The sequence below is a fragment of the Malus sylvestris genome, chromosome 2 (genome assembly GCF_916048215.2).
Source record: "Malus sylvestris chromosome 2, drMalSylv7.2, whole genome shotgun sequence".
Lineage (NCBI taxonomy): Eukaryota > Viridiplantae > Streptophyta > Magnoliopsida > Rosales > Rosaceae > Malus > Malus sylvestris.
In genome coordinates, this window is record NC_062261.1 from 22,903,392 (window position 1) to 22,930,264 (window position 26,873).

Sequence of the window (26,873 nt, forward strand, 5' to 3'; positions counted from 1 at the left end):
TTGCCAGGGATTATTTAAAATAATCCCTACGAATCAGATTTTCAATTAGTTATTGCTGTTTATACATATAAAAAAAAATAAAAAAAAATTTAATTTTCGTTTTTATTTTATTTTTACAGATTACAACAGTACAGCAGTGCATATTTTAGAAATCTGTGCATGATCAGCACCCGTTCAACAGTGCAGAAATTGATTCCATTTGATCCAGAACTTGAGCAGAATTTAAGGAGGAAACGCAGAGAGCAAACTTTGCAGAGGGTTCCTCCTCGGCAAGTAACTTTTCTGCAATCATTCTTTTCTGGAGACCTGCACAACAAAGAAAAAATGGCATTTGTAATTCTAGAGGCAGGTCTGACCCTGGGAGATTCACTGACAGCCCATACAACAAATATACCAAGTTGCATTACTTATCCGGCAATGGAGGAAGGGACTACATTTGAAATAAAACAACACATGTTGAATATTCTACCTACGTTTCATGGGTTATCATCTGATGATCCTAACATGCACATTGCAGAATTTTTAATGGGGTGCAAAAACATTTTGGTGAGGGGATTTTCAGCCGAATCTATTAAGCTGCGGTTATTTCCGTACACACTAAAAGATCAAGCAAGGAGATGGCTCCTCACACTCCCATCTGGAAGCATTACAACTTGGGCCCAACTCAGTGAAAATTTTTTAAACAAGTATTATCCAGCTTCGAAGACTCTTGACATGAGAACTCAGATTTTATCATTTGCCCAAAAGCCAAATGAAGAGTTTCATAAGGTGTGGGAGCGGTTCAAAGAGTTGATTAGAAAATGTCCACATTCGGGTATTAACACTACTGATCAAATGCATATATTTTTCAGAGGGTTAAATATGACTACAAAAACTCTTGTTAACGCTTCATACGGAGGTTCGTACAAAGATAAAAATGCACAAGAGGCTTGTTTATTATTTGAAAAAATGGCAGCAGATACACAACAATGGGCAGTTGCGCAGCTACAATCTAGATCCGTTTTTGAGATGTCAAATAGTTCACCATACGTGTCGGCACAAATTGAAAAAATAGAGAAAAAGCTTGAAAGATTTGATGCAAAATTGGACATGTTATTACAAAGAATTTTGGGTTCACAGGTTGCTATACAGCAGCCTTTACAAGCTGCCTGCAGCATTTGCAGCTTGACAAATCATGATTTTTTTAGCTGTCCACATAAAGATGCTTATCCGGAGTTTATAGCGGAGCAGGTTAATTCATTTAATAATTTTCCACGTCCCAGATATGACCAGTATTCAAATTTCTATAACCCAGGTTGGAGAGATCATCCTAATTTAAAGTGGGACAAATATCTGCACTCTAGGCCTCAATTTCAACAGCAGGTACAGCAACCTGCTGCACCTAAGGCTGCTTGGGAGGTTGCAATTGAAAAATTGGCAAATACTACCACTCAAGAAATTCAAAATCTACAGGCAGCAGTGAAAAACATGGAAAAACAAATGAGGCAGATTGCTTTATAGGTTTCAGAAAGAGCACCGGGTACATTTCCTAGTCAAACAGTACCTAATCCAAAAGGACTAGAAGAATGCAATGCTTTACGGACTCTACGGTCTGGCAAAAGTTACAACAATAGACATGAAAATTTTGTTGGAAATTCGCAGGCAGCAGAACTACCCCAAACTAAATCTGCAATTTTTGCAGATTCTGAAATTTCTGCAGATTCTGGGCAGTACCAAGACAAATTCGAAAATACTGCAGAAGTTACCACAAAAACTGCAGATCGTGTGTATGAGCTACCTATGCCTTATCCCGAAAGATTGAAGCCTAAAGTTAAAGATCAACAATTGACAGATTTTATGAAGACTTTGTCTAAGGTTCAGATTAATCTACCGTTAATTGATGCCATCAAGAACATTCCATCTTATGCCAAGTTTTTAAAGGATGTTTGCACAAAGAAAAAGAAGCTCGTTGATTTTGAGAAAGTGATTCTTACAGAACAGTGCAGCGCTGTTCTGCTTCACAAGTTGCCCCCAAAGAAACAAGATCTAGGGAGTTTTACAATTTCATGCACAATTGGAAATTCTCATTTTAAATGTGCTTTAATTGATTTAGGTGCTAATATTAATTTAATGCCTTTTTCTGTTTTTCAGAGACTAGGACAAAGAGAAATTAAGCCTACTTCAATTATTCTACAACTAGCGGACCGATCAGTTGCTTATTCTAGGGGAATTATTGAAGACCTAATTATTAAAGTGGATAATCTCTATCTCCCTGCAGATTTTGTAATTTTGGATATGGATGAAGATATGCAAACACCGATGATTTTAGGACGTCCCTTCATGGCAACAGCTAGAACGTTAATTGATGTAGAGGCTGGAACACTTACACTTAGAGTGCAAGATCAATCTGTTGTGTTCAGTTTGTTTGAAGCTACTAAAAGGCCAGGTGATTGCATGATTGTATGCGTGTTGATGTGCTTGACAGCTTATTACATGCTGGAATTATGCCACGTTTGACATCTGATCCATTGTTAAATGTGTTGCATGGGTTTGAGAAGAAAAATACAGAAGATGAAGAGGTTTTTGAGTATGTTTCGGCTTTGGAAAGTGTTTCATTTCAACCCCCACGTTGGAGGCATGTTTTTTAGAGTTTGGGGGAACCCAAGAAGTTGTTGCAGCCCTCTAAGGTACAGCCATCTAAACTGGAGTTAAAGGTGCTTCCAGAACACTTGAAATATGCTTATTTGGGTGCAGATTCTTCACTGCCAGTTATTATAGCTGCTGATTTATCATCAACAGAAGAAGATAAATTGTTACGCATTTTAAGGAGTCATCAAGATGCAATTGGCTGGACTATAGCTGACATTAAAGGGATCAGCCCTACAATTTGTATGCACAAAATTTTGATGGAAGATAGAGTAAAGCCTGCTATTGACGCTCAACGTCGTTTGAATCCAATTATGAAAGAAGTTGTTCGTAATGAAGTTATGAAGCTTTTAGATGCTGGGATGATCTATCCCATTTCAGATAGTAAGTGGATTAGTCCAACTCAAGTGGTGCCAAAGCGTTCTAGTATTACAGTTGTGAAGAATGATAATAATGAACTTGTACCTACTCGTTTGACTACTAGGTGGCGTATGTGTGTTGATTATAGAAAGATCAATGCAGGTACTAGAAAAGATCATTTTCCATTGCCATTCATTGATCAGATGTTGGAAAGGTTGGTTGGTCGTGCTTTCTACTGTTTTTTGGATGGCTATTCAGGGTACAACCAGATTCCAGTTGCCCCTGAGGATTAAGAAAATACAACCTTTACTTGTCCTTTTGGGACTTTCACATATAGAAGAATGCTTTTTGGTTTGTGCAATGCGCCTGCCACATTTCAGCGTTGCATGATGAGCATATTTACCGGGTTAGTTGAACATGTAGTTGAGGTATTTATGGATGACTTTTCTGTTTTTGGGGATTCTTTTGACCAATGTTTGCAGAATTTATCTTTAGTTCTTGAAAGGTGCATTAAGACCAACCTGGTTTTAAATTGGGAAAAATGTCATTTCATGGTTAAGCAGGGAATTGTCCTAGGCCACTTGATTTCTAACAGGGGTATTGAAGTTGATAAGGCTAAAATTGATGCAATTGAAAAGTTGCCACCCCCAACAACTGTTAAGAGTGTTCGATCTTTTCTTGGTCATGCCGGGTTTTATAGACGGTTCATCAAAGATTTCTCCAAGATTAGCCGACCATTGTGTAATTTATTGGCTAAGGATGCACCTTTTGTTTTTGATGAGGCTTGTTTGGAGGCCTTCAAGAAGTTAAAGACACTCCTCACTACTGCACCCATTATTGCAGCACCTAATTGGAGCTTACCTTTTGAATTGATGTGTGACGCATCAGATTATGCAGTGGGAGCAGTTCTTGGACAGCGAAAAGATAGGCTTCCCCAAGTTATTTATTATGCTAGTCGAACCCTTAATGATGCACAACTAAACTATGCTACCACAGAGAAGGAATTGTTGGCAGTTGTTTTTGCATTGGAAAAATTCTGTTCGTATTTAGTTGGGGCTAAAGTGATTGTTTATATAGATCATGCAGCTTTGAAATATTTGTTGTCTAAAAAAGATGCTAAGCCTCGATTAATTCGTTGGATTCTTTTATTGCAAGAGTTTGACTTAGAAATCAGAGATAAAAAGGGTAGTTAAAATGTGGTGGCTGACCACTTGTCTAGATTGATTATTCCCACAGTTTCAGAAGAGTATTCCCTACCACTGAGGGAGAGTTTTCCAGATGAACAGCTATTTGCAGTCAAATTTCGTACACCATGGTTTGCTGATATTGTTAATTATTTGGTTAAAGGTGTAGTGCATCCAGATTTAACGTTGCAGCATAAAAAGAAGTTTTTATCTGATGTCAAGCATTATTTCTGGGATGAGCCATACCTATTTAAGTATTGCTCAGACCAGATTATTTGCAGGTGTATTCCTGAAGCTGAACAGGAAAGTGTTTTAAGGTTTGCTCATCATTTTGCTTGTGAGGGACATTTTGGGCAGAAAAGAACAGCATAAAAATTTTTGCAGAGTGGGTTATTTTGGCCTACACTATTTAAAGATGCATATAATTGGTGCAAGGCTTGTGATAGATGTCAAAGAGTCGGCAACCAGTCCAAAAGGAATGAGATGAGATGCCCCAGCAAAGTATTTTAATTGTTGAATTATTTGATGTTTGGGGTATTGATTTCATGGGACCATTTCCATCATCCCATGGAAACCACTATATTTTAGTTGATGTGGAATATGTTTCTAAGTGGGTCGAGGCCATTGCAGCACCAACTAATCAGGGATCAGTGGTCCTGAAGTTCCTCCAAGGGGTTATATTTCCGCGTTTTGGAATTCCACGTGTTATTCTTAGTGATGGGGGGAAGCACTTTATTAATAAACCATTTGCAAATTTGTTGTCAAAATATAGGATTAATCATCGTGTGGCTACACCTTATCATCCACAGACATCTGGTCAAGTGGAAGTTTCAAACAGAGAATTAAAACGCATTTTGGAGAAAACAGTTGGTTCAACACGTAAAGATTGGAGTTTAAAATTAAATGATGCATTGTGGGCCTACCGGACAGCTTATAAAACTCATATTGTGATGTCACCATTTCGACTCGTTTATGGGAAAGCATGTCATCTACCTATGGAGCTTGAACATAAGGCGTACTGGGCAATTAAAGAGTTAAATTTTTCATATGACTCAGCTGGGGAATAACGTAAATTGCAGCTCAATGAGCTGGAGGAAATTCGTCAGGGTGCTTATGAAAGTTCTCGCATCTACAAGGAAAGAACTAAGACGTTTCATGATAGTCAAATTTTACGGAAAGAATTTCAGCCAGGGCAAAAGGTTCTGCTATTCAGTTCACGGCTAAAATTGTTTCCAGGGAAATTGAAATCTTGCTGGACTGGGCCATATTTGGTTACTAAAATCTATTCTCATGGGGCAGTTGAAATATCTAATGAGGCTCAAGGCAACACATTCAAGGTGAATGGTCACAGGCTGAAACCATACGTGGAGTCACCCTTTGATACTGCATACGAGTCTTTGACTCTGAAGGCACCAGTGATCTAGCCACCGGACTTTTGCAACGTCTAGCTACAGACTTAAAATAAAGCGCTTATTGGGAGGCAACCCAATTTTTTCTAAACTCTTTCCTAATTTTAATTTTCGTTTGATTTTCTCTTTAATATAAAAATAAAAAAAACATACATATAAAAAAAAATAAAAAAAATAAATGAAAAAAAATTGAAAAATGGAAGATTGCAGGTTGATTTTATTTACCCAGTTTATTTTTAATTTTTTTTAACGCATATTGGTTAATTGCAGGTTGCGAACATAGAAAAATAAAGCGAGTCCTATGCTGGAATCCTGCACCCAGCAGCAAGTCTAACGTTCGCATCAACCACATCTACCACATCTACCACATCTACACTATGTTGGAAATTTAGAGCAGTCAACATAAACAGTCATTCACAGATGCAAGTTTGGGGGAGATTGTTGCAGATCCAGCACATAGACATAATTTTGAGCAGTTAAATTTCTGCAGCTCAGTTTTGCAATGCATGGAGTGTTGGAAATGTGCCCTAAAACCAATCATATGATGATACTTTACGAACATTTCACATGTTAAACTAATCTAGTTTAATATCAAGGGCAAAGATTATTGTTTGAGCCGTCTCATATAAATATTATACGCTTAAACGATAAGTCCAAGGAATATGTGATTGGGAGAATGCGATCTAAAGAAGTTAGATTCATGAAACCATTCTTTCGTAGACACATCCTAAACGTTCCTGATCATAGGATTGCCAATTGGGCATTGACAGTCCGTTAAGATTAGTACGTGTTGTGTCTTCTCTCAGGGAGAGTGACTAGTCTCGAGTCATTGGTGTGTGTGACATCAAGACAAGTACGTAGGTGTTCAATAGAGAATGAGTTCACTGAACACGATCAACAAAGAGTTCTCATATTCATGTCACATGAGAACTCATGGTTGAGATAATGCAAAGTAGTCATTTGACCTGAGGCATCATAGTTGTCTTGTGGTTAGGTACTTGATATTTGATTATGTCAAAGTCACCCCATCCGCGGGTGTCCGCGACATCGTCGGGGTTAAGCCACTTAGCCATGGAGGCAAGTGAATGCGCAACAAGGGATCTCTAACCTTTAAACCGTTTGGGGGAGAATACTATATGATATGATTAAGAATCTCTGGCCAGAGTATGAATGAGATTTAGGAAGTCGTTCCAAATCACATTCAAGGTAATCATATAAGCACACGAATCACATTGGATAGTAGACATGAATAAACTATCAAACCAAACAATGTGGTCAAGAGTATTGTATTAGAGAAAGACCGTATTGCATTTGTAATCCTAAACTGAATAGGTTCTCCACCTCTTCTGATTAGCTTGGGTAACCATGATATGCTGCTAGGTGTCACTCATGATTTGTGGAAGCCCTAATTGTGTATAATCACTAAAGGGAGAATTGAAAGTAAGTTTCAATTCACAATCGATTTGAAATGGTTTTAATCGCACACTACCTCGCTAAAAGGAACCTAATGGATCGTACACCGTGTAAGGTGGAGATTGAAGAAACAATGGAGATGAGTAAGAATAATTAAATGGTTTAATTATTTATGGCAAGGATTAATTAATATGTTAATTAATCAAACGAATGAGTTCGTTAAAGACCTCGGGATAGTTTTGGACCTTAAGGCCCAATGGGCTTCGAACGTCAAGCCCATTGACTTAAGTTGTATGACAACTTAATGAATAATGATTCACAAAGGCCCAATTAGCCCAATAATGCCCTAAGGCTGGCCATTTAGAGATGGAGTGAGTTTTGGACTTATTTACAAGTTTGCCACTCCAATGAATTAAGGTATAAATATGACTTTATAGCCAAAATTCATTTAGGGTTTTCTTTTAGGGAAAGGATGAGAACATAAGCTCTCCTTTCTCTCTAAAGTGGTCGGCCTCCTTGGAGGGTTTAGCTAGCAATCCTACTACTCCAAGGCCACTCATTTCTTCTCCAATCTAACCTTGGTGAAGAGACTTAGAGGTTCTCAATTTTGGGAACTTGGAGAACCATTTCATCCATCCAAATCCATAGATCTAAGATGCAAGGAATGAAGGCCCTCTCTTTGGGTGATTAGCCTTTGCTTATGCAAAGAGGAATCTACAAAGGTATAATTTCTCAACTAACAAATGTTGTTTTAAGTTGAGTCAAGGTTCACCAATCTACTAGGCTTTGAATTTCATGGTTAATGTTTTGTTTTTAAGTGCATACAAGCATGATTCCGCCTTTTAATTGTTAATTTCATGCTATAGATGTTGCTTAAATGAACATGTTTTTCACAAAATTTCCTTCAAGTGGTATCAGAGCCTAGGTCTAGTAGTTGGTGAATCATTTTGGGTTTTGTAGTTCATAGTCTTTGATTCAAATGTTGTAATATGTTACAAGCTTTATTCTTGCTTCTTTGAATGTAAATTTTGTTAGAAAATTTGCCATCTCAAATGTTGTAGATGTAGTTCATATGAGCATGAATATTGGAGCTAAAATTTGGTGCCATGTTTTTGGGAATTTTCGGCCAAATCCAAAGGGTGGATTTTGGATTCTTGTTTGACTTGTTAAAAGTGTTTTCAAGTAACTTTTGGAACCCCTATGTACCCTAGTTTGGTTATATGTTATTTCCCTTAAGTTTGAATGGTTTTGGGATGTCTTTGGGTGAAAAATGTTCATGGAATTTTTTTGAGTTTTTCATGCGTGTTCTTCATTGTTCTTGACATTTTTGCCAATAACAAAAAGTTTGGTGTTTTGATTCAAAGTTTTGATTTATTTCATAAAGTTTATGTTTTATGTTTTTCAAATGTTTAAATGTGTTAGATATTTATTTAGAAGGGTGTAAGAAATATTGGTGGGTGTGTAAGGATTAATTCCCTTTCACACACACCTCTTGCATGACATTTATGTCATGCACCACTTGCATGCTTTATGTCTAAAACTACAAATCAACACACACATCACTCCCTTCTCTCCAAAACTGGCCACCCTACAAGTGGGGTGTTTTTGGGGCTTTTATGCAATTACATAAAGTTTTGGTACTTTAGTGTAATTTGTAGTTTGACCCAAAAGTTTACTTATTTACGTAAATGCCCAAAATCATTAAAGGACAAATTGTTTTGTTCCTTTAATGAAGTTTTTGAATTTGTTGAAATTTTTGGGTTCTAGTTGTAATTACATGAAGTGGTGGACTTTTGTGTTTTTACAAAGTGACCCCAAAAGTTTATGTTTTTGCAACATAGCCCAAACGTTGAGGTTATTGCATTTTGGCCCAAATTAGGTTGAGAACAAAATGGTTTTGTCTCTTTAAATGAGAATTGGATTTTCATTTCATTTAGCTCCATTTAAATCAATTCTATGGATACAAAAACCAAATGAAAATGTTGCATTCAATTCAATTAGTTAAAGTGTTAATTAATTAAAGGGTGATTATGAACCTAAGCCTACGATAATTGAGCTATGTGAAAGGCGGTTTCAAATTTGTTTGAACCATGGGAATGTGTAGATTAGATTTTGGTTGTAATTTGATTTGATTAAATGTTGTAAAAGAGCATAAGCTCTTCTTTACTTTAAAGTAATTTGTTTTATTCAAATGTTGTAAAGAGCATAAGCTCATCTTTACTTTGAAGTACTCCTTTCTTGTATTATTTGATATGCATGAAAATGGAGTAGAGGGTCCAACGCCCCTAAGACAACACGCCTTAATGTGATTAAACGCGTAACTAAAATCAATCACCATCTCTAGACCGAGATTCAACACTAGGCTCGTGTTGAATCTAAACAAAGGTTCATAGTCATCCTAAGGCCCTAAAACAACTATATAGTCCATCAAATGAATGCAAAGTTTAAGTTAGTAGTATCATGTACTCTTGCTTTAAAAACCGTTTTATAAGCATAGTGGGAGTATTATATACAACTAAATTCAATCAAATGGACCAATAGTTGTAATAGGACCAAAATTGTTTTAATAAAGATTAAAATGAATATTTATATGTGATGAGACCTAAAAACCCTCAACCAAACCATTATTAAGTTCAGAAGCGTGAGAGTGCTTTGAACACTCTTTCTTGGCCTTCCACCGTGGTAGGCTCCGATCGTTTGTGACTCGTACACCGGCTTCACCCTATCATGGGGGAGTACAAAGTGCGTGCTTACACTCAGGAGGAGTCTATATGCATACTTGATGTTGTGAAAGGTAGGCAACGAGAATGATCAATGTCATATCAATGTGAGGTTGTTCTTGAACCCCTACCCGAACTTGCATGGTGGGAATGACTTAACTAAGTGCAATGGAGCCAATATCATATCATTGTGAGGTTACATTCTCTAGAGGCCAAATAAGATGGGTACTTGCAAGAGATGCAAATGAGTAAGCGTACTCTCTCATTATTATTAATGCTAGCTAATATCATATCATTGTGAGGTGGGCTTAGTAGTAGTGAGTCTCCCATACCCTACTAAGAGTTTCCTCCAAAACTCTTGAATTCCAATGAGGGATATGGAATTTGCCAAAAATAGTGGGTGGTGCTATTTGATTTAAAGACCTGGATCAAATGGCTTAAAATCAATCAATTTATATTCGTTATGTATTTATTTACCAATATATTTGCAAACGCTATCTAAAACTTGACAAAGAAAAGCCGAATGCTTTAGTTTCCGGACTTGGTACAACAATCCCAAAGATTGTCTTAAATGGATTGTATATGTACCTAAGTAGTCTCATCCTCACAATCTTCCTATTGATAATGTACCATTGGAATAACATGTTAGATAAGTCTATCATAAAGAGGACAACACTTTTAAAGTCATAATTCTTCAATTACAAATCGTTGTATGAAGAAATAAGAGTTGCTTTGAACAACCCTTAACTAACGCAAACATTAGTGCTTGTTTCTTTGTTACATGAACAAGGAACCTAAGAAGAAAGCACAAAGGCATGGACACTTTATGTGCCATGATTCTTCACTTACAAATTGTTGTATGAAGAAATGAGAGTTGCCTTGAACAACTCTTGAAAGTTTGTAATTATGTTTAGAACATAATGGTTGGTTGACAAAAATAGTCCATCAACATGGACTTATGATGATTTTGAATCATTGAGTGTTGAAGTGTTAAACCACTTCTAGAAACGGAAACTATGCAAGGACTTCACCTTTGTGTCCCTATCCAAATGGTTCACTAAGTTTATTGTAAACTATATAGTGAACAATAACCACACGCTCTCCAAATCGTTTGATGTGTATAACACAATTGAAATAAGTTTCAAGAGAGACAGTGGGAGTTTAGGGACCATGACTATTGTAGACAAAGGAGAAGTCAAATGAAGAAAGCGAAATAACTCCAAGGGAACAAACTTTCTTTATAAAAGGATGGACAATGGAAGGGGTATTTGCAAAAAATGTCTTGCAAGTGTCAAGAACACACCTTTCGAAGGTGTTGTAAATTGTTCTTGAATAGTTCAAAACAGTTGGTTCTTCTACCTGAATGCTTGATTCCGTATTAGTAACTATGTTTTACAATCGTTGTAAAAGTGTGACTAATAAGAAGTAGAAGATATATGAGAGAAGAAAAAGGTGCTTCACATTCGGAACGTGAATAAAATAAAGATCTTTGTGAAAGCAGATAGTACTTACTTCCTCATATGAACTACCAAAGAAATTGGAAAAACCAAAGATTGTCTTTACATTCCAATTTTAAGGAACTTAATTCCGTCACTATAGTAGAGATGGATGAATGTTTTGTTTGACAAAACATTGTTCTTTATTAGTCAATGATTGGATTATAGTAATCTAATTGATTGTCTCTATAGTAGAGATGATATGATAGTGTTAACTGTTTAGAATATAACGATGCTTAAAATCCAAAAGGTTACAAGGTAGTGACTAATCCCAACTAAAGTTGTGATACCTCTAAAACATAAATTACGAGTTGGTCATAGATGGATGCTTTAGATCGTTAGATTCGAATCCAATACTTTCTTATTAAAATTGTATGGAGGCGAAATGTTCGAATCTTTATTCTTTTGGAAAGAAGAAAGAATCACAAAGTTGTTGAGGTTAATTCACTCAGATGTTAGTGGCACTTGTCCACAACATAATACTACTCATGTTGTATGACATTCACCAAAGATCACTCTCGGTTGGACTATAGTTTATTTTGAATAAACACAAGTCCGAATACTTTGCAAAAGGTTTCAAAGAATTCAAAAAATGTAAGTTGATGAGTAAGACGTCTAAAGTATTTGCCTCCTTAGATTTGATCTAAGGAAAGATAACACTTTAGAACAGTTTCCTTGAAAAATATCAAGGAAAGCAGCATCAAAAGATAATGGATTTCTCCATTAGGAGAAGAACGAACTTGAATAAGATTTAGTTCGTTGGATGTTATCAATTACCCATATATAGGATATATGCTTCTAAGACAATATGATTGTCAATTAGAAGATCTTCCAAAATTTTCATGACTCCATAAGATGTAGTTGGAAAGAAAGACAAATCTTAATCATGTTAAGATTTGGGGTTGTGTGCTAATAAGCAATATTTGTTTGAGAATTATCTTGTGGATATCCTTAAATTAATATTTGGATATCACTTCTATAAACCAACTAACAAATGTTGTTTGTTGGGTAGTTCATTGTAATCCTACACTAGGATTTGCCCAAGATAGAGCAAATGAACGAGGGATAGAACTCAAAGAATGGTTCTTTAAGAAACAAGATAGTGATCAACAAATAAAACAACCTAGTTCCTATACCACAAGCTCCAAGGTAGTCGAGAAGGATTTATAAACCGTCTCAGTTGAATGGTTTGAACTTTATGACTATGTCATAGAGTTACACCTCTTAATTCGAAAGAAATAAGAATGAAAATCCTTATGACTACATTGAGTGTATATACGATATATACTCAAGGAAATGGTAAAGTACCATTTGACCCGAAATAATGAAACCTTAAATAGCTAATTGGTAGCTTAAGGTGACTACAATCAAAGAAAATGGTTGACTTTGAAGAAACCATCTTTGACGTAGTCTTGTTTTCAATTAATTTGAAGATTGCTAGCTACAACTAAATGGTGATTCAATGTTTGGACATAATATAGTTTTCTGAAACCATTAGTAAGATAGTCTTGATAATATATGTCTAAAACTATGAATCACAAGACATGTAAGTTGTAGAGATCCAACCATCATGGATCTTAGCAAGCTAGTGGGAGCTGTAAACGTTTTATGAGAGAAAGATCAAAACGTTTGATTTCTCATAAAGATGTAAATGAATATTTTGTTTACTAGGTTTACAAAAGATTAGTGGGAGTTAATCATGTTCCTAAATTTGAATATATATATATACAAATATATGATATATTGATTTTGGAAATGAAAAGAATATTTCTTCATTAAAGTTATGACTTTAAAACATTATATGAAGATAGAATGTATATGGGAGACATAATCTATATACATGGGATGGAAATCTATATTGATAGATTTTAGGATATAATTGGATTATATCAAGCCCTAATAATAGACAAGAGATGCTAGGAAGTTTCTCATATGATGATAAACTTCAATTAGAAGGACGACTCTAGTGAGATTAGCAAGTTGCCATTCTCAAAGGGAACGTACCCTTTGACTCCCAAAGAAATAATGCGTAAATAGAATCCTTTATGCATACACAGAGAGGTGATTTATATATTTCGTATTGTATGAAAAATATTGATATGAGTTGTACCTAGAAAGGTACAAGACGATATCAGTGCAAGCGCAGGATCAGAACCACGACAACTGTCAAGTGAGTCCTTAAGTATTTAAGAAATACTAAAGGATAGATTCCTCAAAGAATGAGGAAGAATTAGAGTAACGTAATGGAAGCGTAAATGTATTAGATTATGAATCTAATCCATCATATTTCTTCATTATGAATGAAGAGATAATCAGATATCTCTTTATTATGACTAAAGAGATATTTGGATGGAAACATTAAAAGTAATGACTTTAGTGTGTTCCATTATGAATGCAAAATATATTGCCATATAGAAGCTTACAACAATGTTGTTTGGATGGGAAAGTTCATTTATGAACTCTCTATTCGGTTCCAACCAGAAAGTGTCTCTAGTGTACCAACACTACGACACTAATGGGGCGATAGCTCAAGCCAGGGAATCAAGGTCTCATCAAGATCCAAACTCAAATGAGAGACTGAACCACATGATTAAGAATCATGTATAATGGTGACGTCGTTATTCTCAAGGTTGCTTCTATGGATAACATATAGATATCCATTGTCTAGGCCTACTACTCAGCCATTTATGAAATGACTACAGAAGAGGTATCATCACTGATGACCAAGCTGATTGGCTCTAGTGCAAGTGGGAGATTGTTGGAAATGTGCCCTAAAACCAATCATATGATGATACTTTACGGACATTTCACATGTTAAACTAATCTAGTTTAATATTAAGGGCAAAGATTATTGTTTGAGCCGTCTCATATAAATATTATACGCTTAAACGATAAGTCCAAGGAATATGTGATTGGGAGAATGATGCGTAAAATAACTAAACACACAAATTAAACCCTCTTGTTGACAATTGTAGTATATGTATAAGTAGGGATCGTTCTTAAACCGGGGATTATGAGGGATTGCTAAACATTCTACACTGACTCAAATAGATAAAACTAAGCTTTAAAACACTAAACTAGACTCAAAAGACTCAAAACAAACTCAAAAGACTCAAAACAAGCTAAAAACACTCAAAATTGCCTAAAAACACAAACTGGGCAGTTTTGAGCTCTAAACATAATTTGGACGAAATTTGGGTTTCTAAAGGCTCAAAACACTTAAAAACACAATCTAAGACAAGTTCTAACTAATATGACTTAACAAAGTAAAGGGTGTTTGGTTTTGGACGAAAATAAGTAAATTAAAACAAGAACAATTTAAACAGATTCTTAAGCAAATTTAGGTGAATTGATGAGATATGGGGTAACTAGAGGGTTCTTCTCCACACATGACACACTTGCATTCAAATTGATTTCCAATTGCTTCTCTCAATAAGTCATGAAACTCAATACTCCAGGTTAACTGTGACAACACTTTTTTAACCTTCAAGTTCTCCTTAAGCTAATGAATTGGATGAGAAAGCACATACAACAATTCAAAGCATTCTCTAAAAGTCCCCTACGTGAAAAGCACAATAAAGGTACAATCAAAGATCATTAAGTTTCATGAAAACTATAAGTATTGACAAAGCAATTGTAACTATGAAAAGCATGAAACTTTTGCCAAGAATTCACTTAACACGATCGTTTATAAGCGACCTCCACTACTCGCAAATATAAGTTTGTAACTACCCTTATATTTTAGCTTCAAATCCTTGCATGAAAACTAAGTGTGCACTCTTAATAAACATACAAGAATAAGTTATCAATCAAACGGTTAAGCAAATTGAATTCACAACTTATGAAATAACAACTGAAGGTAATCAATTCATAATGCAAGTATAATCATGGTATTGAATAGCCCCCTAGCCAAGAAGGGCTTAGTTCCTCATAAATGCAAAACAAAGATACATAAATTTAGGCATTAAAAACAAAGAATGAAAACACCTAGAAACGCTCCAACAATCCAACGTCTTGAATGGCAAGCACGTCCAAGGGGCTCCTTCATTCTTCTTTGCTGCGGCACAAGGGATGGTTGGAGGTTTTTGTGGTGGTGGTGGATGGATATAGGTTGGTTATGGTGAAGGGTGGAGTGGTTAGAATGGTCAGCAAGGGCCTTTATTTATAGGGGAAGGAAGGGCTACGAATTTGAAGTGGTTTTAGGGAAGGATTTATGTAGGAAAAGGAATGTGATTTTGGGTCAGAAAATAGGCAAGAAAGGTGCAGGAATTAAAGAGAAAAGGAAAGGTAAATTCGGCAGAAATTGTAGGACAGATTTAGGAATGTGTTTTGAGGCACAAAATAGGTAAGAATCCTATCCCCTTGTATGGCAAAGCTTTAGAACAAAGGGGAATGTAATTTTGGGTCAGAAAATAGGTAAGAAAGAGGGGAAAGGTGCGGCTGGTTGCTTGAATAAAAGGGAATGTGGTTTTAAGATCAGAAAATAGGAAAGAAATGATGCTTTTGTGCGGCAAGGACTTTAGGGAAGGTTTAGGGCTTCTAGAACAACCAATTAAGTGCCCTAATATGTTTTGGAATCCCTTTGTGGCTGGAACATAGGTGAGGAAAGATTAGGAAACTTCCAAGCCACGAATAGAAAGTATCAAGAATGGAAACCTCCAAGAATAGAAACTTCCAACTTTAGAAACTTTGGCTTCCAATTTTGAACACATCGTTCTTTATTTGTCTTGAATCCAATTCTTCACATCATCATTCAATCCTATGCTCATTTGATCTTCAATTTCGTCCATCTTCTTACCTCCAAGCATATGCAATCCATTTGATGCCCAAAACTGCTCCAAAAGGCTCCAAAATGCACATGTATGCATACTTTGTCCTTCAAACCTGAAATTGCACGAAAATAGCTTAAAATACTAAAATTACTAAGTACTAGCAACGTAAATGCAAGGAAACAAGCTAATTAAGTCGCATAAATATGCTCCTATCAAATTCCCCCACACTTAGCTTTTGCTAGTCCTCGAGCAAAACAAAACAAAACAAAATACAATCTAGGCCTTCCAACAATTGTCTTAGGGATTTCCAATGCATATGACATGCTAAAAATCATTACTTACACAAATTTTGGTCATCCTTACCCTCGAGCACATACTTAATCGTAGTCACCATTCACTAGTTCGCATATAATCCATTAAAACAACATTTTTGAATGTAGTAACATGCCTTAGAGAATTCCCTCAATTCCTTACCAGATATGCACTCAATTTTCACTTAGATTTTCTAACTACACACCCTAAACTAGGTATATGTGAGAAGATTGATGTAAACATGAAAACATGAAAACTAGTACTCACATATGTTATAGCAAAGAAAGCACTTTTCTGGAATTATTAATGCATGTATATATATGATCTCATGAACGGAATGCTACTACTTAGAAGCGAGAACCAGTGATATCATATGCTCATACCAATTCCAAACTCCATATATTGAAATACACAACACTCAAGATGGAAGTCAAGGGTTGTAACAGGGCTAAGGGCGTTGGCTAACAAAGAAAGATAAGGATAAACAAAGGTTCTTTAAAGAAATAGTAAGCAAAGTAATGAAATTGACACTTAGAATTCACTTTTGAATGCAAAAATCAACTTTTAAACACAAGGGAAGATTCATGCAACACTTAGGGTCAAATTCAAACTTTTGGACCATTTCTTCAACAACCAACACATGTGAGTTCATTCTCACTTATTTTTCAGCTCTTTTTCATTCTTTTCACACACTTTTCTTCTTCTTTTTCTTTTTCCACGAATTTTTTTTTCCTTTTTTTTATGCCCTTTTCTTTCTTTTGGCACACAAAACACACTTTGAAAACCCTTCCCCCACACTTGTTTTTCTGCAAAAATCAAAAGGAATTCCCTCTAAGTCATGCTTCACTATTCTTTAAGAACAAGGGTGTGGACAGTCCTAATCTAGGCTAGGTAGGGATAATGTGGTTAACAAAGAAAATAGGCTAGCGAAGGCTCAAAGGGGGTTAAACCTACAAAACATATGACAAAAGGGATATGCTTTTTGGCTTTGGTGGTAACTAAACAACTTCACCTTGAATATGTGTTATGCACTCAATATCATGCTTTGAATGGAACGGGCATGAGTTCTAGTATTTGGATCTATAATGATGAAACGCATTCTAAGTAGCAACCAAGCAAAGAATGATGAGATCATGCAACGACTTTAGAAAACAAGAATGCACAGATTAATAACTCTCCAAATAACATTTGGGCTCAAGTCTCACCAGGATGTAGCATTAGTTTGAGTTCCTTCCTTCAAGCATGTTACAAAAACTGATTTTTTCCTTTTGTGATTACATGTGAATTCGTAAACTATAACTACAACCAAGCATAAACCAAAGAGCATATCAAACTTCCATCCATGTTTATAACTTTCTTTAACAGTCATGCACTTAAAAAACAAAATCCTCATCATTGTGTTGGAAGGTACCCTAAGACACAAACACACAAAAACGACTCAAAACACTCTTTTTAGGCTTTTCAAAACACTTTTTTTTCAAATTTTTATGTGATTTTCGGAGTTATATGTCAAAACACACTAAAACACACCAAAACTGCTTAAAAACACTTAAAAACAGCAAGGAACAAGTCTATAAGTAATGGGTGATAAAATCCCACAAATTTGCATAAAAAACAGTTAGTTACCCCCATACTTCCTCAATGTTTCAAGCATAAAATCACACCAAACAAAATTAAACATACAAACAGCAACTTAATCAACTAAACTGGGCAGATTAGAAAGAATCAACAAAGAGAAGGGTTTTAGGAACGCAAATCTGGAATTTGAGTGATTTCTAGGGCTTCCTTTGTTGAATGCATGGGTTGCCTCCAAGAAGCGCTTGCTTTAACGTCTTGCAGCCAGACGATACTTCTCTTTAAGCTCCCCTAGGTCCCATAGCATGGAATTGATCCTTGAACGGAAGGTGATACTTGAAGTGATCCGGCAATGGTTTAAATTCGAGAGTGGGTGCCTAAATTATTAACAACATGTAAGTATAAAACGTAATGGAAATTGGAGAAGGTGACTTGCTTTGTCAGACAAGAACTCGATGACAAACACCACTTCTTTGAAAGTTTCAGGGACTTTGAATTTGGCCAGATTTACTACGATGGTTGTGATTTGTCCCGTGTCATCAAACTCAACTACTTTGGACTTTGTTGTTTCAAATACGTCATCTTTGATGTATTCTCGATATTCTCTAGCCACTACTTTCTCTTGAATCATTCTTCTTGGTGAACAAGGTTCTTTGAATACTTCAACACAATCTGGAACTTGATTTGGTGTGCCAAGAATTGGGATATCACTTTGCACCTTGGAAAGAGCTTCCACAATGTCTTTTTCACTCTCTTCTTGCTTGGGAATAAAAAACCTGCGAGGAAAATGGACATTGGGTGGAATAGGGTTAGAATTAACGGAAATTGGACTCAACTTACATGTATTGGACAGTGGTGGAGCATTGGGAGGCTGTGGCAAGGGTAAAAAAAAAAAAAAAAAAAAAATTTTATTTTTATAAAATTTATATATTTTTTTCTTTTTTTTTCTTATTATATATATATATATATATATTTTTTTTTTTTTGGAAGTAATCAACTTATTTCACATATATAATCATGGTTTTGAATACACCCTTAGCCAAAACGAATTTTGTCACAGCCCGTTCCAAAATATTACATTCGTGGCTGTGAATGGACGAAATTGCCCTTAAGAAATACTAAATTTGTGAAGCTCAGGTTGCTAATTATCTAGGTTCCTAAGTTTGAAAATAAAATGGAATTTAATAAGGATGGAACCTAGATTTTTAGGTTAAAATGTTAAAGTTTGGTGTTTGGAGATTGGAATAAGGACCACGTGGGATCCCCACATCCCTCAAAACCCTCCTCATTTCCCGTTCACTGTCTTTCTCTCTCCTCCTTCACGATTTCTCACTCTCTCTGTCTCTCTCCTTCGAACTCACACGGACCACCACCAAAACCACCCTAAATCTATACCAACGTCAAGTTTGAGACCACCATTGGAATCCTGAGGACTTCACGATCACGTTGGTATCCATTTCAGGTAAGTTTTACTTCGGAAAACCTAGATTCTAAACTCCCCATGAAAGTGTACTGTTCATGAGCTTTGAATTGGTTGATTTTTAGGACAATCCAAGCTCATAGTGAGCTTAGTGAGGTCCCAAGGAAGCTCGGAGTGCTTCGTTGGAAGTTTTTGGACGTAAGAACACGGAGATCGACAAGTTCAAAGTTTGGCCGGAGCTTTCGAGGCTTTTTTCCGGCGAATCCCCGGCGAGTTAGGAGTCGAGGTAGGTATCAATCTCTTAGTCTCGTCAATTACTACAACTTTCCTTTTTGTTTCACTCAATTTCGTTGAGTATTGAAGAAGTTATACTCATTTGAAAAATACCCAGTTTCCGGCGACCTCCGAGGCTTTCGAGGCAGTTTCCGGCCAAACCACGGCCAACTAGGTGTTGTGCAAGGTACCATTATCTTTGTATCTTCAAGGGCTACAACTTTAGTTTTTGAATCACTTGATTTCGTTGAGAAATGACAAAGTTATGGCAATTTGAAAAACTGTTCAGAAAACGGCCGCCGGAAAAACCAGTCCGGCGACCCAAGGAAGAAGAAGGTGCTACAGTAAAAATAAAAAAAAAAAAAATAAAATTATTTTAAAAATATGTCGACGTCCGTGACGTCGAGTAGATCACTGTGGTATATTCATATACCTAAATTGAACACCGTATGAGAAAGTTATTGAAGATTGTTGGTTAGGTGTTCAAATAACGTTTTATAGTTTTCACATTTAGGTGAAAATGTGAATTGATGATCCGACCGTTGGATCGTCACCAAACTTTGATACGTTGTAATACGTAATATTTGAGGATTATTGGAACTTACGGATTGGGAATCCGAGTTACGGATCTTCCGGAATTGGAATTGTAAGTTCATAATATAAAATGTTAACCGTCACTTAGTTTTGGAAATTGACGGAAATCCAACCGTTGGATGGTAATGAAATTTTAGGATGTTATCCTAGAGATATATTGTGGACCTCTGGAAGTTATGGATTTAAAATCTGAGTGGCAGATCTTCCGGATCGAACTACGTAGTGACGTATTTTATATAAGTTAAATATTCTATCGATATGAATTCTGAGGTTGGATTTGATTACTATTCTAGGCGGCGATCGTCGTGACGCCTTGATGTGTGGTGCTAGGGAGTTGTTGGATGAACTCCAGGTGAGTGGGCAGTTTTGTTTTCCGTATATATATATATACTTAACGTTTTCCCAGAAATTGAAAATGCATGAAATTATGTTTAAAATGAAATGCATATGAGTTATGTGGAAAAACGGGAAGTGAAATACCATGCATAGAATTGATATGAAAAGTATATAGAAATGTGAGTTGAAATGCCATGTATGAATTGGTGCGGTGGACGCACAGGTAAGAATTGATTTATGATGCATATGTATGAATTGGTGCGGTGGACGCACAGGTAAGAATTGATTTATGATGCATATGTATGAATTGGTGCGGTGGACGCACAGGTAAGAATTGATTTATGATGCATATGTATGAAATGGTGCGGTGGACGCACAGATGAGTATTTAATTACTGTTATGATGATGATGATATATATTGAGCTCAAATCCTGCACCATGGTTTAGTGCTTATAGTATTCACCGCATCGCACGCTCGCCTTGGATCCAAGTAGATGCTAGTCGTACAGTCCACGCGGAGTGGGTACGACAGACCAGTCGCGAGAGTGTTAGTGAGATTCCGACTGGTGGGTGACCTTAGATTATGTGCACAGATGATTTATGAGAAGCACTAGAGCGTAACTTGTGTGCAGAAGGCCGGACGGGTCACAGAGGTGACTCCGGTAGAGTGATAATGATAGATTTTGAGCTCTAGGTTCAACCGTATAGGGCTATTAGAGGGCCTACGGTTGATTACTTTCTTGCACCTGATATGATTATGTTGATGCATTCATACCTTATTACTGTTGAGATGTTGTGGCATGGCATAATTAATATGAGAAATGTTGAGATGACATGGCATGGCATGATTGATAAAGAGATAATGTTGAGATAGTAAAAATGAAGTTTTGAGAATATATATGTATATTTATATTTTACATTTCTGGGAAAGTATACAGGTTTTACGGAGAGGGGTTACAACGTTTTGAGAAATGTTTGGATTTGGAAAAGAATTGTTTTACTGACCTACTCAATTTTGGTTTTACGCCCCTCCAGGTTCAGGAATCACAAAGGTGTGGTGACTACGAGGAATTCGACGGTGTTCTGACAGATTGGACAAAATTAGGACTCACCTTCGGGTGTATCAATTTAAATTGTATAATTAAAGCTTCCGTACTGTGCAAATGGTTACGTCACTCTCACGTGACGGCCAGCATGCCCTCCTTCGGGACGGGGTGTGTCAAATTTAGCCAATCATACTTAAAGCAAAACAAAGATTACATGAATTAGACATTGAAATATAAGATAGAATACACCTAAAATTGTTCAACAACTCAGAATGAAGAGCCAAACAATTGAGTGAATCTGTCCCTTTTCCTTGCTTGCGGCAGATTGGGTGTTGATGGTTTCTGGGCTGTTTTGATGATGTAGACTGGATTTTGGGGGGTGTAGAGGCACGGCAAGGGGTGTAGGGTGAGTGTGGAAGAGTGTTTGATGGTTGGAAGGTGGTGGAGAACTCGGCAAAGAGGGTAGAAGAAGGTGGAGCGGCTGCTTGTATTTTCTGGGCGCTAGAATGGTGTTTTTGGGGTGTTTTGCTGCCTAGGGTGTGTATGAACGAATTTCTCTGATGAATGGTTAGTGTATGGATCTTTTGTGGCTACACAAGGATGTTTATTTAAAGGGATTTCAGGAATTAAAACCCTAGGTTAATTAGGTAATCAGAAATTAAGTCTAAAACTTATCTAAATAGGAAATAGAATCAGAAAACTAAAGGGAAATAGGCTAGGAGGTGCGGCACTATCCTAAAACAAAAGGGGATGTGTTTTAATGTAGGAATTAGGAAAGAATGACTCTTCCTTGCCGAGAAACAAGCTAACTAAGAACTAAAATAACTACGAACTAACAACATAAATGCCAAGAAACAAGCTAACTAAGTCGCATAAATATGCTCCTATCAAATTCCCCCACACTTAGCTTTTGCTAGTCCTCGAGCAAAACAAAAGAAACAAAATACAATCTAGATCTTCGAACAATTGTCTTAGGGATTTCTAATGCACATGACATGCTAAAAATCATTACTTACACAGATTTTAGTCATCCTTACCCTCGAGCACATACTTAATCGTAGTCACCATTTACTAGTTCGCATATAATCAATTAAAACATGGTTTTGAATGTAGTAACATGCCTTAGAGAATTCCCTTAATTCCTTACTAGATATGCACTCAATTTTCACTCAGATTTTCTGACTACACTCCCTACACTAGGTATATGTGAGAAGATTGATGTAAACATGAAAACTAGTACTCACATATGTTATAGCAAAGAAAGCACTTTTCTGGAATTATTAATGCATGTATATATATGATCTCATGAACGGAATGCTACTACTTAGAAGCGAGAACCAGTGATATCATATGCTCATACCAATTCCAAACTCTACATATTGAAATACACAACACTCAAGATTGAAGTCTAAGGGTTGTAACGGGGCTAAGGGTATTGGCTAACAAAGAAAGGTAAGGATAAACAAAGGTTCTTAAAGAAATAGTAAGCAAAGTAAGGAAATTGACACTTAGAATTCACTTTTGAATGCAAAAATCAACTTTTAAACACAAGGGAAGATTCATGCAACACATAGGGTCAAATTCAAACTTTTGGACCCTTTCTTCAACAACCAACACATGTGAGTTCATTCTCACTTATTTTTCAACTCTTTTTCATACTTTTCACACACTTTTCTTCTTCTTTTTCTTTTTCCACGAATTTTTTTATTCTTTTTTTTTATGCCCTTTTCTTTCTTTTGGCACACAAAACACACTTTGAAAACCCCTACACTTGTTTTTCTGCAAAAATCAAAAGGAATTCCCTCTAAGTCATGCTTCACTGTTCTTTAAGAACAAGGGTGTGGACAGTCCTAATCTAGGCTAGGTAGGGATAATGTGGTTAACAAAGAAAATTGGCTAACGAAGGCTTAAAAGGGGTTAAACCTACAAAACATATGACAAAAGGGATAGGCTTTTTGGCTTTGGTGGTAACTAAACAACTTCATCTTGAATATGTGTTATGCACTCAATATCATGCTTTGAATGGAACGGACATGAGTTCTAGCATTTGGGTCTATAATGATGAAACACATTCTAAGTAACAACCAAGCAAAGAATGATGAGATCATGCAACGACTTTAGAAAACAAGAATGCACAGATTAATAACTCTCCAAATAACGTTTAGGCTCAAGTCTCACAAGGTTGTAGTGTTAGTTTGAGTTCCTTCCTTCAAGCATGTTACAAAAACCGATTTTTTCCTTTTGTGATTACATGTGAATTCGTAAACTATAACTACAACCAAGCATAAACCAAAGAGCATATCAAACTTCCATCCATGTTTATAACTTTCTTTAACAGTCATGCACTTAAAAACCAAATCCTCATCATTGTGTTGGAAGGTACCCTAAGACACAAACGAACACACAAAACAACTTTAAAACGACTCTTTTTGGTTTTTTCAAAACAAATTTTCAATTTTTTTTCTGGGATTTTCGGATTTTTATGTAAAACACTCTAAAATGCATCAAAACAGCCTAAAAACACCTAAAAACAGCAAGGAACAACATTGGAAGTTATGGGTGATAAAACCCTACGAATTTGCATTAAAACACTTTGGTTACCCCCCCCACACTTAAATCAAACATTGTCCTCAATGTTTCAAGCATAAAATCACAAAAACAAAAATGCGATCTAAAGAAGTTAGATTCATGAGACCATTCTTTCGTAGACACATCCTAAACGTTCCTGATCATAGGATTGCCAATTGGGCATTGACAGTCCGTTAAGATCAGTACGTGCTGTGTCTTCTCTCAGGGAGAGTGACTAGTCTCGAGTCATTGGTGTGTGTGACATCAAGACAAGTACGTAGGTGCTCAATAGAGAATGAGTTCACTGAACACAATCAACAAAGAGTTCTCATATTCATGTCACATGAGAACTCATGGTTGGGATAATGCAAAGTAGTCCTTTGACCTGAGGCATCATAGTTGTCTTGTGGTTAGGTACTTGATATTTGATTATGTCAAAGTCACCCCATCTGCGGGTGTCCACGGCATCGTCGGGGTTAAGCCACTTAGCCATGGAGGCAAGTGAATGCGCAACAAGGGATCTCGAACCTTCAAACCGTTTGGGGGAGAATACTCTATGATATGATTAAGAATCTCTAGCCAGAGTATGAATGAGATTTAGGAAGTCGTTCCAAATCACATTCAAGGTAATCATATAAGCACACGAATCACATTGGATAGTAGACATGAATAAACTATCAAACCAAACAATCTGGTCAAGAGTATTGTATTAGAAAAAGATCGTATTGCATTTATAATCCTAAACTGAATAGGTTCTCCACCTCTTCTGATTAGCTTAGGTAACCATGATATGCTGTTAGGTGTCACTCATGGTTTGTGGAAGCCCTAAATGTGTATAATCACTAAAGGGAGAATTGAAAGTAAGTTTCAATTCACAATCGATTTGAAATGGTTTTAATCGCTCACTACCTCGCTAAAAGGAACCTAATGGATCGTACACCGTGTAAGGTGGAGATTGAAGAAACAATGGAGATGAGTAAGAATAATTAAATGGTTTAATTATTTATGGCAAGGATTAATTAATATGTTAATTAATCAAACGAATAAGTTCGTTAAAGACCTCGGGATAGTTTTGGACCTTAAGGCCCAATGGGCTTCGAACATCAAGCCCATTGACTTAAGTTGTATGACAACTTAATGAATAATGATTCACAAAGGCCCAATTAGCCCAATAATGCCCTAAGGCCGGCCATTTAGAGATGGAGTGAGTTTTGGATTTATTTACAAGTTTGCCACTCCAATGAATTAAGGTATAAATATGACTTTATAGCCAAAATTCATTTAGGGTTTTCTTTTGGGGAAAGGATGAGAACATAAACTCTCCTTTCTCTCTAAAGTGGCCGGCCTCCTTGGAGGGTTTAGCTAGCAATCCTACTACTCTAGGTCACTCATTTCTTCTCCAATCTAACCTTGGTGAAGAGACTTAGAGGTTCTCAATTTTGGGAACTTTGATAACCATTTCATCCATCCAAATCCATAGATCTAAGATGCAAGGAATGAAGGCCCTCTCTTTGGGTGATTAGCCTTTGCTTATGCAAAGAGGAATCTACAAAGGTATAATTTCTCAACTAACAAATGTTGTTTTAAGTTTAGTCAAGGTTCACCAATCTACTAGGTTTTGAATTTCATGGTTAATGTTTTGTTTTTAAGTGCATACAAGCATGATTCTGCCTTTTAATTGTTAATTGTATGCTATAGATGTTGCTTAAATGAACATGTTTTTCACAAAATTTCCTTCATGGAGAAGCACAGTTAAATCACAGATCCATACACCACAGAACTGAGTACAACTATTATTACCAGATCTACAACAATTCAACTTGCAAGGATATGAAATTTTACCTCCCAGATTCACCGATCTGGGCTCTTGGAAGCTTGTGCCGTTTTTGTCTATTGAAGCTGATGTTTGTCCATCCGCTTCCTTTCCCATGGGCTCTATCATGGATCAGCATTCCCTGAGCACAAAAAAAAAAAAAAAAAAAAAAACAACAACAATGAAACCATGTTGGGACATAAATACCATTTTTACAAATCAAGACACCACAACCCAGGATTCATTTTACCTTCGGATGGGAGGCGGATTTGTGATGTCCAAGCGGGTCCTGTTTTCTTCCTTTGTTCTGGGACCAGATTTGTTGTCCTGCACAGTTCACAACAGAAAGACTAATGACACTATGGCTTTTTGATCCAGGTTATGTATCCTTTAAAACACACAACATTGTGAAATTCATTTTAGGTCTGCAGGTCTTATTCATTTTGTTATTTGTTCATCAGATCTCGGCTCCTTTACGTTTTAGGGTCCATATTTTTTGTGGTCATTTAGTTTTCGTTAAGTCTAATGCATTTCCAGTCCCCTTTCATCATATACATGTTAGTTCGTATGTTGTTAGCTCGATGCATGCTTAAACCCGCATATACATATGGTTTTTGTTAACATTTTTCTCAGATCCATGGACGAAATTAATCATGCCATTTAAATCAGAGCAGGGCTGAGTTTATACCTTCATAACCAATAGATCACGACTTTTAAGATGTGTCATGCTTTCTGTCCAATGGATTTTTAGTTTGAGAAATCTTTCTCTCGGATCTTTCACGGATATGAGTTTTTTGCATACATACCATACCATTATAATTACATGCACAAGTAATGAAGATATTTTCTCAGAACATAGGGTTCATTAACCTACGAAGTACAAAATTTTTACCTTTTGCAGGACCCGGATCTGCAGTGTTGTAGTTGTTGTTCCTTTTCATTGCCGTTGCAGCATTT

At 36.3% G+C, this 26,873-nt stretch overlaps 1 long non-coding RNA gene, 1 other non-coding gene and 1 pseudogene across 3 annotated transcripts; 1 reads left to right on the forward strand and 2 right to left on the reverse strand.

The window, feature by feature from the left end:
* LOC126613916 (uncharacterized) lies at nt 1-26,730 on the reverse strand (annotated as a pseudogene).
* Nucleotides 712-816, reverse strand: LOC126614124 (small nucleolar RNA R71). The gene has a single exon (XR_007620287.1). It is a non-coding gene; the product is annotated as a small nucleolar RNA R71 (small nucleolar RNA).
* Nucleotides 18,939-21,733, forward strand: LOC126613917 (uncharacterized). Of its 2 annotated transcripts, XR_007620223.1 has the most exons (5): nt 18,939-19,328; nt 19,412-19,572; nt 19,678-19,746; nt 20,447-20,505; nt 21,525-21,733. It is a non-coding gene; the product is annotated as an uncharacterized LOC126613917 (long non-coding RNA). The 2 variants fall into 2 exon arrangements; XR_007620224.1 differs by having other exon boundaries at nt 18,939-19,572.
* Nucleotides 26,731-26,873: the final 143 nt, after the last annotated feature.